General features: G+C 49.8%; 1 protein-coding gene and 1 non-coding gene across 6 annotated transcripts in view; both read left to right on the top strand.

Annotated features, from left to right (window-relative positions):
- The window catches only part of GIGYF2 (GRB10 interacting GYF protein 2), a 2415541-nt gene that overhangs the window by 1182039 nt on the left and 1217648 nt on the right, over nucleotides 1-15854 (top strand). The gene's annotated exons all lie outside the window — the stretch shown is intronic.
- Nucleotides 12932-13093, top strand: LOC138496236 (U1 spliceosomal RNA). The gene has a single exon (XR_011277773.1). It is a non-coding gene; the product is annotated as a U1 spliceosomal RNA (small nuclear RNA).

The raw sequence follows: 15854 nt of genomic DNA, 5'->3' as shown, positions 1-15854 counted from the left end.
GGAGAACGCCAAGCAGGACAAGGTGTCTGACACGGCCAGGAAGGAAAAAGCCAAACCGGTCAAGGGAACCAGCCTTTCTGTGCATTTTACCCACCAGGCAAAATCGTCACCCTCCATTGAGGTGGTGGTAGCGTCGCTTTCGAAGGCCGTAGGGGCGGACCCGCAGTGTACCCAGACGACGGGCAGGGTGTCTCCTCCTCCCAAGAGGGAGGCTCAGAGGAAGCCAGCTGAGAAGACCCCGGAGAAGAGGATGCCAGACCTCAGCCCGAGACCGACCCCTCAGGACCCGAAGAAAGGGAGTGGTGGTGAAGGCCTTCAGGGAACAGACATTTCTTCGGCTAATGAGGATGAAATCATTTCCGTCCACACCTTCCATGAGGGAGATGACGACTAGGAAAATACTGGGGGGGGGGCGATGACGGGCTTACCATCTATGGAGGGGCTGACTGTTGGGGAGAATTCTCAAACATTTGCTAATTCCCTCCACCTTAGAGACCCCCAGCAACTTTTCTGGATTTTTGAGGACTTGATTTTTTAACCTGTAATGTGTGACCTTTTCCCACTCATGTATTTTTGCGTGAATTTTGCCTCTGTTTCTCTTTCGCTTATGGAGTCCAACAAACTCCATAGGCATCATCTTTTTTTTAGATTTCCCAAGGTTTAAATACCTTCTGTGGGATAAACTACTGTTTCTCAGAGCAGTAAAGTGAAATTGACTTTACTTAACATTGTACTTGCTAGACCCAGCAGACCCTATCTTACAATAGAGTGCTGGAGGGGTTACTTAGTATCCCCTGTATCTAAATGCTAATTAACATTTTTATGTTACCCTTACCTCAATGAAATGGCTGGTGGCAGTGGTTTCGTTTTGAACTACCAAAGTTTGCATTTGCCGTGACCGTTCGTGGACCCGGTAACGTTAACCGCAGAGCCATCTTTTTAAAAATGGTGCAGAGACATCTTTGACAAAATGGTCCCCGGTCTTCTTTTTTCACCATGTCTTTGTGGAAAGGTCCTTGTAAATATTTTCTCTGCGCGCCAAACCAGGTTTGGTCAGTTTGTTCATTCGCCTTCAGTGGGCTTCAGGAGTGAAACGCGCCTCTGGCTCCAGAGTGTCTGGGTTAGGCAGAAAGTGAGGGAGGTGTCCGAACTCCCTGTACTTAGTCTCCTACAAGACCCAAATGCACTCTGTGGTGATTGGCTGGCTGACTGTCTGGCAAGGACGGCCACCCTGCTGGGTGGGTGACAGCTAGGCTGCAATGAATGGGAGAGAACTGAATGAAAGGCAAGTCTTTTGGCTTGGAAGGCAGAGTCGACCACTGGATGAAGGAACCGAAGAAGAACTTGAAGAGGACGCCTGCTGCAACTCTTGGACCGTTGGCTTGCCCAGTGAAGCCCTGCTGCTGTGCCAACTTGCCAAGTTCACATAGTCCGAGAAGCCCCTGCAAGGACGACTTCTCCCTTTGATTTGGTGTGACCAATCAACTCCAAAGTAAAGCACCTGGACACCCATCTCGGAGCTGGTTGAATTTCCTTGGAGTTGCTGCAGGAAACCAAATAGCCAGGGAGAGGGACACCAGATTGTGTGCGTTACTTAAGCTTTTGGAAGATCCTCTGGACTCCCACAAAGTAGGACTGACCAAGCCTGAGCCCCCTCTGCAGGGTGCGAGACTCCAGAAGCAAGGACAGTCCACCTTGGCAGACCGGAACCACGCTTGGTGCTATTTGCTGTAACCTCAAGAAGCTGAAACGCGAAACAGCCACTGAAAGTGAAGTTTGCCGGTTGCCAGTTTTGACAGTGCCAGCGCAGTGCAGGAGTCCCCTGACGTCCTCCCTCTTGTCCCCACGACTGAGGCCCAGAAACAGTGAGATCTGCAGAGCTGCACAGGAACAGAAGTCATAGGCTGCATCTTTTCCTCTTTACAAGGTACTGTAACATAAGTCTTAGAGAACCTACCTCTTACTGTGTAAGTCCTTGTAACTTCCACAACTCGCAAGTCTAATCAGCTTGTGGCCCTACATTTGATTCTTCTTTTCATCAAAGACTCCTGAGAACCTGTGCAAGACTTTTCCATTTACTTACCAGAAGTGCTTTATCCTATCCTAGACGTTTGCCCATTGACTTTGGCTTAGCCTATTGAATTGAATGACTCTTCTGGTGAACTCTAAAAATATCTGCACTGCTTAAGAATATTTGTGATCTCGTGTGTTCTAATAACCTTTGCCTTTTACCAACCTTTTAAGAATGTTCTGAATGCAAACAGTAAGATATTAATGTCCCCAAAACCCTTGTTACTGAAGTCACCTGTGGGTGTAGGTTGTGTCTGTAGGCCATCCCAAATGGGTCTTTTCTGATTCAGAAACTGATTGTACAGTACTGAAGTGTATTTGTGTGTTACTATTATATTGCTCCCTTCTGAAGGCTTTATAACTGACTGATAAGGTTTATTTGCAAAAACAATTATTAATTTGAGTGTAAGAGTATACTTGAATACCTGTAACTGAATCTTTGTGCAACTCCACTACAGCTCACATTTCCCCTCTTGAGAGAAGCCTGGCTGCTCAACACGCTACCAAAATTGTGTAGTACAAGCTTATACCAAAGGTTGGGTTGCCTATACCTATAGTCATAGTTGTTTGTAGTGTTCCCAGAGGGTACTGCATTCAAACTTTGCCTAACAATGGCAACGGGCCCCAGGATGATGAGGGTGCTGAGCCTAGCCCCCCTACACCCCAGATGCTGCCTAGAGACCTTTCACTGGACATCCTCTCCACCCTCCACACATTGGTGTCGGGGATACAAAGGAGGATGTAGGTGACCCCCCCCGCCAGCTCCTCCTGCAGCGACAGTTCGCCCATTGATACCAGGGGAACTGCCGGCCAAGAAGAGGAGGAGGCGCCGTATGCCTCCTTGCCACCCATTGCCCCCCTCTCCATTGCCCCTCTCTCCCCCAAGGGAGACCGAGTTGGACACAGCAACAATGGGCACGGATGATGATAGCGGGATGGGGTACCTCCCGTTGCCTCTGCCCAGAGCCTTTCCGCCGGGCGAGGTAGGTTCTTTTCATGCAATGATAGCCCGAGCATCAGAGCTGTTCCAGCTCATGCTGGAAGAAAATGACAGCTTTTTGTATCGGTGCCGGGAGGCAAAGAGGAAGACCATCCTTTCAGTCCCGCTCCTGGGCAATGTTTGGGATGAAGGGCTGGCTGCAGTGAAGAACCCCTCATCAGCCCCAACGCAGAGAGACCGACTCGAGAAAAAGTACAGGATGCCGGACTCTGCACCCAAGTGCTTACAGTCTCAACCATCGCCGGACTTGGTATAGTCGAGCTTGGTGTCCTCTTCTTCCTCCACCCCTCTGGACAACGAGGGGAAGAAATTGGACTTGATGGGTGGAAAGGTTATCTACTTGGTGGCGACGATGGTCAAGGCTGCCAACGCCCTTGCGGTCATGGCCAGATACGACCGGGTGCTGTGGTTTAAGTTGGCTCCACTACTGGACTTCCTCCCTGATGACAAGTAGGTTGAGGCTTTGGAGATCCTTCAAGAAGCCGCAATGGTGTCGGACCACGCCATCTCAGTGGCCCTGGACATCGCGCACACGGGTTTCCGCCAGATGGGAAATGGAGTCTCACTTCACTGTTGTGGCTGACTCAAGGCCACTAACTTTAGACAGGAGGTCCAGACAAGGGTTTTGGATATGCCTTTTGACGGGGACAACCTGTTCGGAAAGGCTGTGGATGAAACTTTCCAGGCTATCATGACGGAGACATCACGTGCCCTATGCACTCTGCAGCAACAACGACCGTTCTTTCGTTCCTCAGGAGTGAAGTCTATCTGCTCTTCAAACGGTTGCAGTGGGGGCTCATCCTCTTACCACCAGCCCTCCTGCTCTTTTACACAGGAAGCCTACAGGAGTAGCTCCAAGGCCTTCGGGGGCGCACTATGCCATCGTCGGGGAACGGAAGGCGGCTGTCAACCTCCAAGCAAGATTGAACAGCCAGGACATTGGGGATCCTCACCCGTGCAGCCCGGTGGGAGGCCGGCAGGTGAAATTCGTCAGTGTGTGGGAGACCATCTCCACCCACAGATGGGTGCTCGACACTCTCACCCATGGACAAACCTTGGAGTTTCATCGACAGTGTTTGCATATACCACTGGTGGCCCGACAGGAAAACCACATCCCTCAGCTGCTGCTGGAGGTTCGGGCCATGTTACGAAAAGGGGCGATAGAGCTGGTCCCACGGCGACTCTGGGGCTCCGGAGTATACTTCAGGTACTTTCTCATAAGAAAGAAGACCGGGGATGGAGGCCCATTCTCGACCTAGGACAGCTCAACAAGTACATAAAGTCCCAGAAGTTCAGGATGGTCACGCTGCAGCACATGCTCGGCCAGCTGGAGGACGCATACTTCACTTCCCCATACACAAAGGACACCGCAAGTTTCTGTGCTTCCAGGGGAAGCCATATCAATTAATGGCTCTTCCATTCGGACTGAAGTCAGAGCCTTCACCAAGTGCTTGGTGCCGGTGGCAGCCCATCTCTGACTGCAAGAGATCCACGTTTACCGCTACCTGGACCACTGGCTCATCCGGGCCGGGTCAAGGGACATCGCCGTCGAAAATATGGCACAGACCGTCCGTCTGCTGACGGATCTGGGGTTTTCAGTGAATTATGCAAAATCCTGCTTAACTCCATCGCAGGACGCTCTGTTCCTGGGATCCAAGCTCAACATGGTGTCATGCCTGGCGTCACTGTCGGAAGAAAGGATATCGGCCACTTGGGAAAGGTGCAACGGCTGTCGGCACTGAAGATTGCCACAATGAGGACCATCAAGTCGCTGCTCGGCATGCCATTGTGGTGCATATACCCGATTCTGCTCTGTAGGTTGCGGATGCGGCCACTGCAGGAGTTCCTCGACGCCCGTTGGGGCCAGGTGTCCGGAAGCTGCCAGGACAGGATCACGCTCGACGAGGAGTTCGACGAGCAATCAGATGTTGGGCCGTACAATCCAATATCGCTGGAGGCATGGATTACCAGAGCCCCCGTACCAGAAGATGGTAACGACGGATACGTCTCTGGAAGGATGGGGAGCCCACACGGGCGTCTTCACGCCAGAGGCCTGTGGCTGATGGAAGAGAAGACGCTACACATAAACGTACTACAACTACGGGCTGTGTTTTCGGCCCTCAAGTAGTTTCTGCCATCCCTCAAGGGCAAAGTGGTGAGGGTCTTCACGGACAATACCACCACTATATTTTACATCAAGCAGTAGGGGGGCACCAGATTTCTCAGTGCTCTCCAGGGAGGTGCAGGACTTGTGGCACTGGGCCGTCGCTCAGGGGATGATGATCCTCATTCCATTCCACCTGGCAGGAGTAAAGAACACGGTCGCCGAATCTCTCAGCAGGGAGCTACGTTCTTTCCACGAGTGGGAGCTTCGGCAGGACCAAGTGGACAACCTGTTCGACAAATGAGGCCATCCCCAGATCGATCTGTTTGTGACGGCAACAAACACCAAGTGCTGGAGGTTCGCCAGCAGGTTCCCCCAGCCAGGGAGCATGGGGGACACATTCCCATTCACCTGGGACGGCCTGTTTCTGTATGCGTTCCCTTCGTTGTCGTTGCTTCTTCGAGTCATCAATCAACTCAGACGGTACCAGTGCAGGATGATCCTCGTCGCATCAGCGTGGCAGAGGGAGATTTGGTACTTGGACCTTCTGAGCATGTCAGCAGCCCCTCCATTCAAGCTTCCAGTGGTCGCAGATCTTCTCACCAGGGAAGGAGGCGCAATACTGCACCTCAACCCTGGATCACTGAACCTGAAGGCCTGACTCCTGCAGCATTAGAGATCAGGGATTACGATCTTCCAGCAGACAGCAAGGAGGTACTGGCCAAGGCCAGGCCGTCATCGAATTTAAAATGCTATGGACACAAATGGAAGAGATTCGCAATTTGGTGCCGTTCGTGGAAGATCGACCCTCGGAGTGTCACGGCCCCTAAAATACTTCCATAGTTGCTGTCATTGGCTAAATCGGGGCTGGCTCACGCCTCTATCAAGGTTCATCTGGCGGTTATCTCCCGCTAGACCAGATCACCGGGACGGTCATCCTTGTGGTCGCACCGTCTAGTTAAAGAATTCATCAAGGGACTGTTCCGATCGTTACCCCCGGTGAAGGCACCGGCCCCGGTGTGGTAACTCAATGTGGTACTTATTAGGTTAATGGGAGCTCCGTTCGAGCCTATGCATTCTGTTCCGCTCAAGTTTGTCGTGGAAGGCGGATTTTCTCGTGGCCATCGCCTCTGCACGACGAGTGGGTGGGATCCAGGCCCTATCATGTAAACTACCTTACCTAGCTTTCCACGAGATGAGGGTGGTGCTGCGGACGCACCCCTCTTTCATACCCAAGGTGCCATCAGACTTTCATCTAAACAAGCCCTTGTTGTTACCTGTGTTTTTTCCGATGCCTTTGTTGTTGGCTGAAAGGGCTTTGCACACGCTGGAGGTGGCTAGAGCGCTGGAGTTTTATGTAGCCCGCACAAAGAGTTTCCGGAAAACTTCTCAGCTCTTGGTGATCTTTGGTCCTGTGAACCATGGGAAGGCCCTGTCCAAGGCTTCCATTTCCAGGTGACTCTCATTCTACCAGAGCGATTGCTGCTACTATGGCGTTCCTGTCTGGTGTGCCCCTGCTCGACATCTGCAGGGCTGATACGTGTCGGTCGACGCAGACCTTTCACGAGATTCTACTCCGTCGACAGGGATTCCAGGGAGGTGTACAGAGTCGGCCAAGCAGTGGTGCACAACCTGTTCGCTTGAAGGTGAGCCTGGTGAGGAGGTAAGAGATTGCTTCCTGTTGAGCAATGCCACCTCCCATGGTTGTGCATGTGTATACTGCTATGTATTCTTTATTCATGAGCATATGAATACATGCCAGACCCCATGCTGGGGAAGGAACAAGTTACTTACCTGTAACTGTTGTTCTCCAGCAATGGTCTGGCATGGATTCACATGCAAACCCTCCTGCCTACCCCTCTGCGGCTCTTCTCCTGGTCCTAGTGCCACTTTACGTGCTACCAAATCTGAAGATGGCTGCCAGAGGAGGGGCTTAGGTAGAGGGCAGTCATTGGCTGGTGGAAGTATGACCCAGAGCTCAGTGATTGGTTATTAGGAGAAAGACAGTTCAGAAATTAAACTGATTTTTTCTTTACCGAGGATTCCCAGCCTGACGGGGAATATTCATGAGCATGTGAATTGCTCAATTCATGAGCAATTGAGTCGGTTGAAGAAAACTCAAGTCCCAACAAATATGCTTGCTCAGCACTGTGTAAATAACCAAAATATTAAAGGGGTTTGAGATTGAATCTTTGTGAAAGAAATCTAACGTCCTTATGAAGGCCATAAAACATAAAAAACGGCACTAGAGATAGTGCTGCATGGAACATAAAGGCCGAAACATATGTTGACCATCTATGAGGAGCTAATATTTAGCCTCAGTATTTTTGGGAAACCCTGCTAAGGTTTCCCATCGAACAAATTGTGACCTATATCTGGTTTAGGTTTCTTTGGATTCAGTATTGATGCATCGAAAGAACGGACGACAAAGATTTTCTTGTGTTGTCTCTACCAGTGTCCAATATGTATGCCTTTTGAAAAAAACAGACTTGATCTATAAGATATGGACTTAGTCACAGACTAACCGCACTTGTGAATAACTGTTTTATTGTATTTTTGATAATTTGATTTTAGCATATTTTCTTTGCATTCATAAAATTAAGATTATTTTTTATAGATAAAAATCTCTCATGGAGATGTCGTGTTTTACCTTACCAAAATAAAAATGGTAGTGGTGCACTGTCCTATTGAACAATAATGGAGACAAAGAAAGGGGTAATCAATCATATAATGTGATAGTACTGATTTTCCCCAAGTTTTATCAGGGCCTAATTGTATTTAAAAAAACAATTTTTATTTTTACAATACAAAGTGTTTCAGTATTTCTTTGGACCATTTGTATTATAATTTCATTTGTACTGATTCTAAAGCCCTCTCTCCCTCCTAAGGTAAGCCTTACTGCTCTGTCAACACTACCAACAAACTCAGATGGTACAGCCTTGTACTAAGAGTGGATTCTTATACTGCCTCTGTTGAATGGTTTTACTAAGCCCTTAGTTGGACTTCACAAAAACTGTCCTAACGGGTTCGATGAACGAAAGGTGAGTGGAATCGAATGCAGGAGACAAAAGGGTTGTATTCCCAATATTATCCTGTGGAGGACATGGGGTGGGGGGGGCAGATACAGTGACTTTACTTATGCTCCTGACTGTGATTTTTCCCAGATGACTTGGATCATTCAGGGTGCTCGTTCTTCCCCCGGTGGTTCCAGTGAGTGATGCCCAGGAGTACAAGTTTGGAGGATTATTCCATTCAGGCCAGATGCAACCTCTGACAACGAAGAAATGCAAGAAACACTGATGCAGAATGTTAGTGCATCAGCATGTCAGATTATGTGTAGCACTTATTGTAGCATTTAGTCAGTGTAGTCTGGGCCCGATGAGCGACATCACAGCTGGGCAGGAAGGGGCGATTCTAAAGGAGCGTGTTGAAGTAGGATGCATGGAGGTAGGTCTCTTATTGAACCCTTTGGTTTTCAAGATAAAACCTCTTTAAATGCACCTGTGACGAGTTGTTACCTTAATGTGCTTTCGGTGGTAACAGCTGGCGACAAGTGTTTCGGGGTGACCTTCCATGGTGAGTAGCGGACTGCGGAGAATCGAAAAACTGCACTGATGTCCTGTGGAGTACATCAAAGAGGAGGGGTGAAGCTCCCCAACACCGGGGAGAGCCTGTGACAGTGCACTGAGGAAGGGGGCTCGGAGCGGTCTCTATAGAGAGTTAGAGTAAAGCACCTAAGACCGTTCAGCCATATTGAGGTTCGCATTAATGAAGGGAGGCTGTTCATGGTGCAAGGCAAACTTGGGATTGGCTGAGGCCCGAACTGGACTGATCAACATTCATTGCTGTGCATCTTTCTCACCTTAGTATTTTTTGTGAGAAGGGACATGAAAAAAAGAAAACAAGGATAATGTTATATGTGCCTGGACCTCCACTATTTTTAGCCTCACCTGGAGAGCTAAGTGTTAGGTGGGCCGATTAGGAGGAGGGTTTTTTGAAACATGTATTGGCAGTCTTTGGCCCACATTACTCTGAGAGGAAAGAGGCCATGTTGTTTCACTGTCCTGGTGCTGCAGGACAGGAATTATTGAAGTGGTTGCCGCAACCAGCAGGGCTTTGAGATGCAGGACCTTTGGAAGTGATCCTTCCAAAATTTGTCATTACGGGGTGATGGAAAACAAAATCCTAGCAAGATATAATTTGTAACTCGATTACAGAAAAGTGAAGGGTCTATCGAGGAGTTTCTGATGGCGTTGAGGGGACTGTCAATAAAGTGTTACTTCACGCATTATCAAGAGGAACATTTAAGAGACTTGCTTATGATAAAATGTCTCAATGACGAATTAAGAGAATTTTGGCGAGAACGGGATCCAATACTAAATAGAGCTATTAAAATTGCAAAGAATATAGATCATACAGAATCTTGTATCAAGGAACTGTGTTTAGAGAAAGGAGGGGGATGGAAGAAGGTTCCGTCAACAAAACGGGGAAACAAAATGCTTAAAAACAGTGGTCTGTTGGAAAAAGGACTGAGCAAAGATGAGTTCAAGAGAGAATGCCACCCCATCATTCAATAGTGGGGGAGGTACTATGTCGTTCTGTGGTGGTACAAGTGAAAGTGCGGGGGGTGTACTGCCCAGGTATGGACCATTGAATTACATCAGGAGATGCTATTGTTGTGGGAGTGGCAGTCACCTTGCAAATGTTAAGGAATGCATGGCGGTACACATCAGAATGTAGATGTAAAAGACATCCGTCGCGTTGCTGCAAAAAGTTATGAGAAGGAGCAAGATGGCGAAGAAGAGATTGGTAGAGCAATTGACATCACTGCAGGCAAGGTGAAGAGGAAAAAACCACATGCCTTTGTTACGGTAAACAATATTCAAGTGTCAATGCTTATTGATAGTGGCACAGCGTATATGATTAGCGTTTAGTTATGGAAAGACAAATTTGGTTGTTGCACCTTAGAAGAGCCTAGGATTAAAGCTAATGGATACAGAGATGTCCCGTTAGACAATGTTGGATAACTTGGCCGAAACATGTTTGGGGATGCTTGTGGTCTTGTGCAGAAGGGATGTGACGAAGCAGTTCATGCTAAACTGCCCCTTTTGGGGTGGCGCTAATCCTGATTTGGGTTACCAGTCAAATGGTCGAAAACATTTGGTCGACAGACAATTTGGTCGACACCATTTGGTCGAATGCCAAATGGTCGAATTTTTTTTTTTTTTTTTTTTTTACCCATTTTTTGGTTTTTTTGGGGGGGGTCCCCCCCCCAACCCCCTTTTTTTTCTTTTTTATTTTTTTTCCCCACACGAAAACCCACAAAACACATATATACATAAAAAAAAAAAAATTCGACCATTTGGCATTCGACCAAATTGCGTCGACCAAATTGCAGTCGACCAAATTGCAGTCGACCAGTTGACTGGACACCGTGTGCATATGGTCTATCCCCGTTTGTAATTGCTTGGCTGGCAAAGAATAATGGTCTAGAGCAGGGTTGTCCTACATACGGCCCGCAGGCCACAATGCGGCCCTCCAAGCCATTTTATGTGGCCCGCAAGGCCGTATGTTGAACAACTGTTGAGTAAAAAAAAAATGTTTAAAAAAAATGTGCCTGTGCGTAAAACTGTAACTTCCTCTGTTGACCCCGTGGGGTCAACAGAGATAGTTAGTCCTCGGCCACGACGTGTTAATTTGTTTATTTATGCAATGTTTGTCGGATATCCGACAAACATTGCAGAAATAAATAAATTTGTCAACCCGGCTGGCACATCAAAACCCTGGGCGCTTCTGGCAGCTGCGACCAGGGAGGCTGCAAAAGGAGCACCAGCATACTGGCGCCTGCAGAAAAGGGAAATGGAATCTCATAAGGCCAGAGGGGGTGAGGAAACCATGGCAGCCTGGAGGGCCCGCGCAGATGACTGACTTTACCAAACCCCTCCCGACATCTCTGCGTACCACTGCTGAAACGCTCCAGAGCCTTCCTAAAATCAACGTGGGCTTCATTTCGAAGCAGGAACACACAGGGCCACAACACATTGGGGAGATAAGCGGCCGCAGGCAGAAACTGCAAAGAATTGATGCCGCCAGGAGCATTGTGTGTTGGAACAGCAGAGGGATAGCAGGCGTGACCCCTCGACACGGCAGGTCGTAAATTATACGACAACCACATTTTAAAGTGCACAGCCATCTGAAAAGAAAGGGGAATACCGTGTGTACACAGCAAGCTGAAACTTCACTGGAACACCAGTTGCACGGCGGGCATACCCCATCGAGTTCTCTGGCGCCTGAGCCAGCACAAAGGGCGACTGAAAGACCCTACCCTTTTGGACATACTAGGGTTGAGCAGCAAACTACACTTAACTATGGCAGATGGGGGAAAAATGTATAAACGCACGCATGCAGAACAAACGCCATTTTCTGTATCAGCTCAGGCACAATTGGAAGCAGGACGACACAGAGCTGAAAACATTGGGCGCAGGTTGCTGCACAGTTCATAACAGAGATCTGAATAAGAATATCAATGTGACCAACACATTTTTTGAACAAAACGCAGAGGAAGAATGCTTCCCCGACTCAAAGCACAAGCGGCGGGGAAAAGGAACACCAAAGGCTAGTGCACAATATGTTACCCTAGTAGTGCCCCAATAACACTCTGCAACCTGCAAATGGGCCTCAGTGGACCACCTGCCAATGTTTCTGTAAGTTGCTTATGAAGGCTACACATTTTATTCAGATCCACATGGGGGGTGGGGTGGGAGCTTGACATATCGCTGATGGGAGCCCCGGTCCCTTTGCCAATTCAGTCCTACACCTTGCTGTGATGTATATGTTAGGTTGTTTATAACGTGCTTAATACCCATGCAGCAGTGATCCCAATCGTAAAAGTAAAACAGGCAAGCCCAACAAGTAGAACTTATTTTCACTCTTTTGGTAGCGCAGTCTGAGGTCAGCCTATATCCTTCAAGAGAGGTGTGAGCTGATACAGTTGAAACAAAATAAACAATAGTACTATGTTCCGAAAATACCTTAGTTCTTGTCTTTCGGATCTCAGCAGAGCCAGGCTTTTCAGCATCAGACCAGGAGCATCGGTGCCTTTGCGCTGGGCTTGGGTCAAGTCGGAGAGCAGCAGCCATGGGCCCCAATGATGCAGTTCTGTTTGGCAGTGTTGCTGATTTGCGGGTAGAAAACGCTGAAAACAGGAGGCCATGCCAAGTGGATGGCACTGGAAGACTTGGTGACCTCTGGGCCCGGACAAGGGAATTACTTGCCTTTGGCGCTGTGCAGGCTCGGCTGACACAACACGGCATATGGTTACGGCAAAGATGTCAAAGCTTCAGCATTGTCATTGAGCAGAACTCTGAGATTCAGGGATGGTGGAGCGTTGAGGTCCAGGATGATTATGATGGTGTCAATGGGCCCAGCGCTGAGCAGCTCCGCTCAGGAGGGCCATGGGCCCATGTGGGGCCGACAGGCCAGTGGGCAGACTGCAACAGGCCTGCTCGAACCATCCTGCGATTTATGCAAATCTCGGGCCGAGCAGGGCCTCATGGGAGAACGAACTGCTACAATGTTCTGCTGGGCTCTGCCTGCCGGAGCTTCCCCCTGCACACGTGACGGGCAGCTCTGCAGACGCTCAGAGCTTCTGGAGGGGGCGGGGGGCGGCGCCGGGGCTGGGTCAGGGCCTGCCTTCTCACCCTCGCTTAGCAGGGCTTCCAGAACTGGCCCAACCCCTGCCCTCTTGCATGCAACTCATACTTAGCTGGCAGGGGAGAATCTGATCTCAAGGGCAGATCTCCCAGGGTGAGGCTTACCCATTGAACATCGGATTTGCTGACCCCTGCTATGTCCCCAAATGCGGGATACGCGACTCCATTATTTCTGGTAGTGGGGGACTGCGTTCACGATCTCCCCCCGATTTATTGGTGAAAGAAAGAAAAGGTAAAGTGTGCACTAGGCGTGCTAGGTTTCATACTTTAAGATTGTGCTCACATTGCGTTTCTTCAATTAGGTTCACCTTTGGGTGATCGCTTTGCCACATTTTATCTGTTGAATTGAATTATGCTTCTTTCATCACCACAGAAGTAATGTGTATTACAGAGATAAGCTGCCATATGTATTGGGCACACTGTACATGCTCAGGCAGCATCAATCATGCTTTGTACAGGACAATGCTGGCCTAAATTGGGAACAGCCAGCATAGACAAGTTGCTACAGAGGCATATTTTGGGAACAACCAGCATGACAATGTGTTACATCAGTGACGGTGCTGTCTTACACTGTGGACACATTGATCATTAAAATGTGTTGTTGCAAAATGTTCTTTTTTGCTGTTGGTGATATGGAATTTCCATGTTCCCCTTTAGAACTGATTGTAAACTTATGGCTTTTTGGTCACCTTTTCTGCTGTAAAATGCACCATTTCAACCCCATATTTGAAAAAAAATTTGACTTACACCCAGATAAGAAAGTTGAGGCCCTGGCTCAGTTCCAGGAAGGAGAGGTGGCCTCAGACCATGCGATCCCAATCAGCCTCGACATCGCGGATTCCGGCTTTCCTCAATCCGCTGCCAAGGTTGGCTCAAAGCCACCAACTTCCACAGGGATTTGCAGACAAAGGTAGTCGATATGCGTTTCGATGGTGACAACCTCTTTGGAAAAGTGTTCGATGAGACTCTGCAGGCCATAAGGACTGATACTGAGACTGCACGCTCTTTGGGTCCTCTACAGCTGAGACAGTAATCCTTTCGTTCCTCTAAAGGGTGCGTCTTAAGGTCATCCAAAGGTTTTACCTCCCCCTATCGTCGGCCCTCCTGCTCAACCACCCAGAAGGCTTATAGGGGATGCTTCCAAACCTATTGAAGAGGCAGCTTGTGTCGTCATGCCCCCTGCTCTTCCAGCCAGGACGCAGATGCTGAAGCTGGCTTGTACTGGCCCAGGACCCACGCCCCTAATTCTGCACCCAAGCGAGAGGCCGGTTATTTCAATTTGCCTATCAGTGGTGAAAGATTGCAAGATCTCCACAGACAAATGGCTGCTCGATGCCCTTCAGTAGGGGCACTCGCTAGAATTGCAGGGGAAATGCTCTCACATCCCTCCAGTGCCACACTTGGCACAGCTGCTAAACAAGGTTAAAGCCATGCTAAACAAAGGGGTGATAGAATCAGTCCCTCAGCGGCTCTGGAGTGTACTTCAGATCCTTTCTAGTAAGGAAGTAGTCAGGAGGGTGGAGGCCTGTGAAGGACTTGCGATGCCTCAACAGGTTCCTCAAATTCCAACGGATCAGGATGGCTACGTTGCAGCACGTGCTCGACCAACTGGAGTAAGGAGATTTTCAGCCGAACCTAGTCTTGGAGGATGCTTACTTCCACTTCCCCATTCATCAAAAACACTGAAAATTCATAAGTTTTCTCATTGCCAGTTAAAGGCCTTGCTCTTCGGCCTGAAGTCTGCCCTGAGGGTGTTCACCAAATGCTTGGCCCCGATGGCAGCGCATTCGTGCCGCAAAGCGCAAAGGTATCCTTCGAGGGGATTGGGTCCTCTGAAGTATTCCATATCTATGACAGGTAATGTCCACAGCTGAGCTGCTTCGGAAAATCTTTGGCGTCTGCGTCCTGTATCGATGACGTCGATGCGCCGTCCCCGAGGACGACCTCCGACGACCGTCGTCACCCGATGTGATAAGTAGGACGCACGACGCCCATAGCCTCAGTTCCGTTTTTTCCGCGAACGTGTTTGCTTCGTGAATCTCGGTACGTCTCGACTCGTTGGAGTTGCTGTTTTCTATTCTCAGTTCGTTGAACCTGTTCGGTTTGTTGTGAAGACCTGCTCGTGGCGATGTCTTTCTCATCTTCGACCCCGCGTCCAGGCTTCAAGAACTGCGGGGACTGTGGGTCCAAGATGTTGGTCACGGACTCGCACGACGCCTGCCTCTGGTGCCTCGGGGAGGCCCACGATACGGACGACTGTGTCGACTGCCAGTCGCTCACTGCAAAGGCCTTGCAGGAAAGCAAGAAGCTGTCGGTAGGCCGGGTGTCTAAGCCCCAGAAGTCGAGGTCTGCGGGGCTTTCGACCGATGACTCGAGAGGTGACTCTCCGCGTCGTAGGAAGTCCGGTGGGTCTCCTTCCAGGAGTCGGTCTCGCCACTCCTCTGCCTCTTCTAGGCATTCCAGGAAGCGCCGGCATAGGTCGTCTTCCCCGTCCTCTTCCGAGGACTCTGCCTGTCGGCGGGTCGCTTATCCCTTCATGCAAGCGACACCGGAGGAATGGGCTTCCTTCGGGAAGCAGATGCTAGCAATTCTGGATTCGCAGGGCACCGGCCGTCCGCGCCTCCGAGTGGGGTCGGTCGGCACCGGTCGAGAGACACCTCCCGTACGCCTTCGGGCTCGGGTGGTCGGCACGGCTCGTGGGAGAGGTCTCGCTCAGACAAGGGTAGCCATTCTCGCCATGCCCGTTCCAGGTCCCGGTCCTCGACGTGCTCGAGACCGCGTGATCCTGTGCCGTCTTCGAAGAAGACGTCGACGCCTGTGGCGCCGAGGTCGTCGACGATTTCTCTCGAGGCTCCGCCTCCGAGGGGGTCGTTGACGCCGTCGGCGCCCAGGTTGTCGAGAGACACGCTCGGAGCTCCGGCTTCGAGGACTGTGTCGACGCCACCGATGCTGGCGGCGTTGCAGCTGA

This window comes from Ambystoma mexicanum, chromosome 10, assembly GCF_040938575.1.
Source record: "Ambystoma mexicanum isolate Mex_15411 chromosome 10, UKY_AmexF1_1, whole genome shotgun sequence".
Classification (NCBI taxonomy): Eukaryota; Metazoa; Chordata; class Amphibia; order Caudata; family Ambystomatidae; genus Ambystoma; species Ambystoma mexicanum.
Note: the sequence above shows the minus strand (reverse complement) of the source record. Positions and strands in the feature narration are given on the sequence as shown.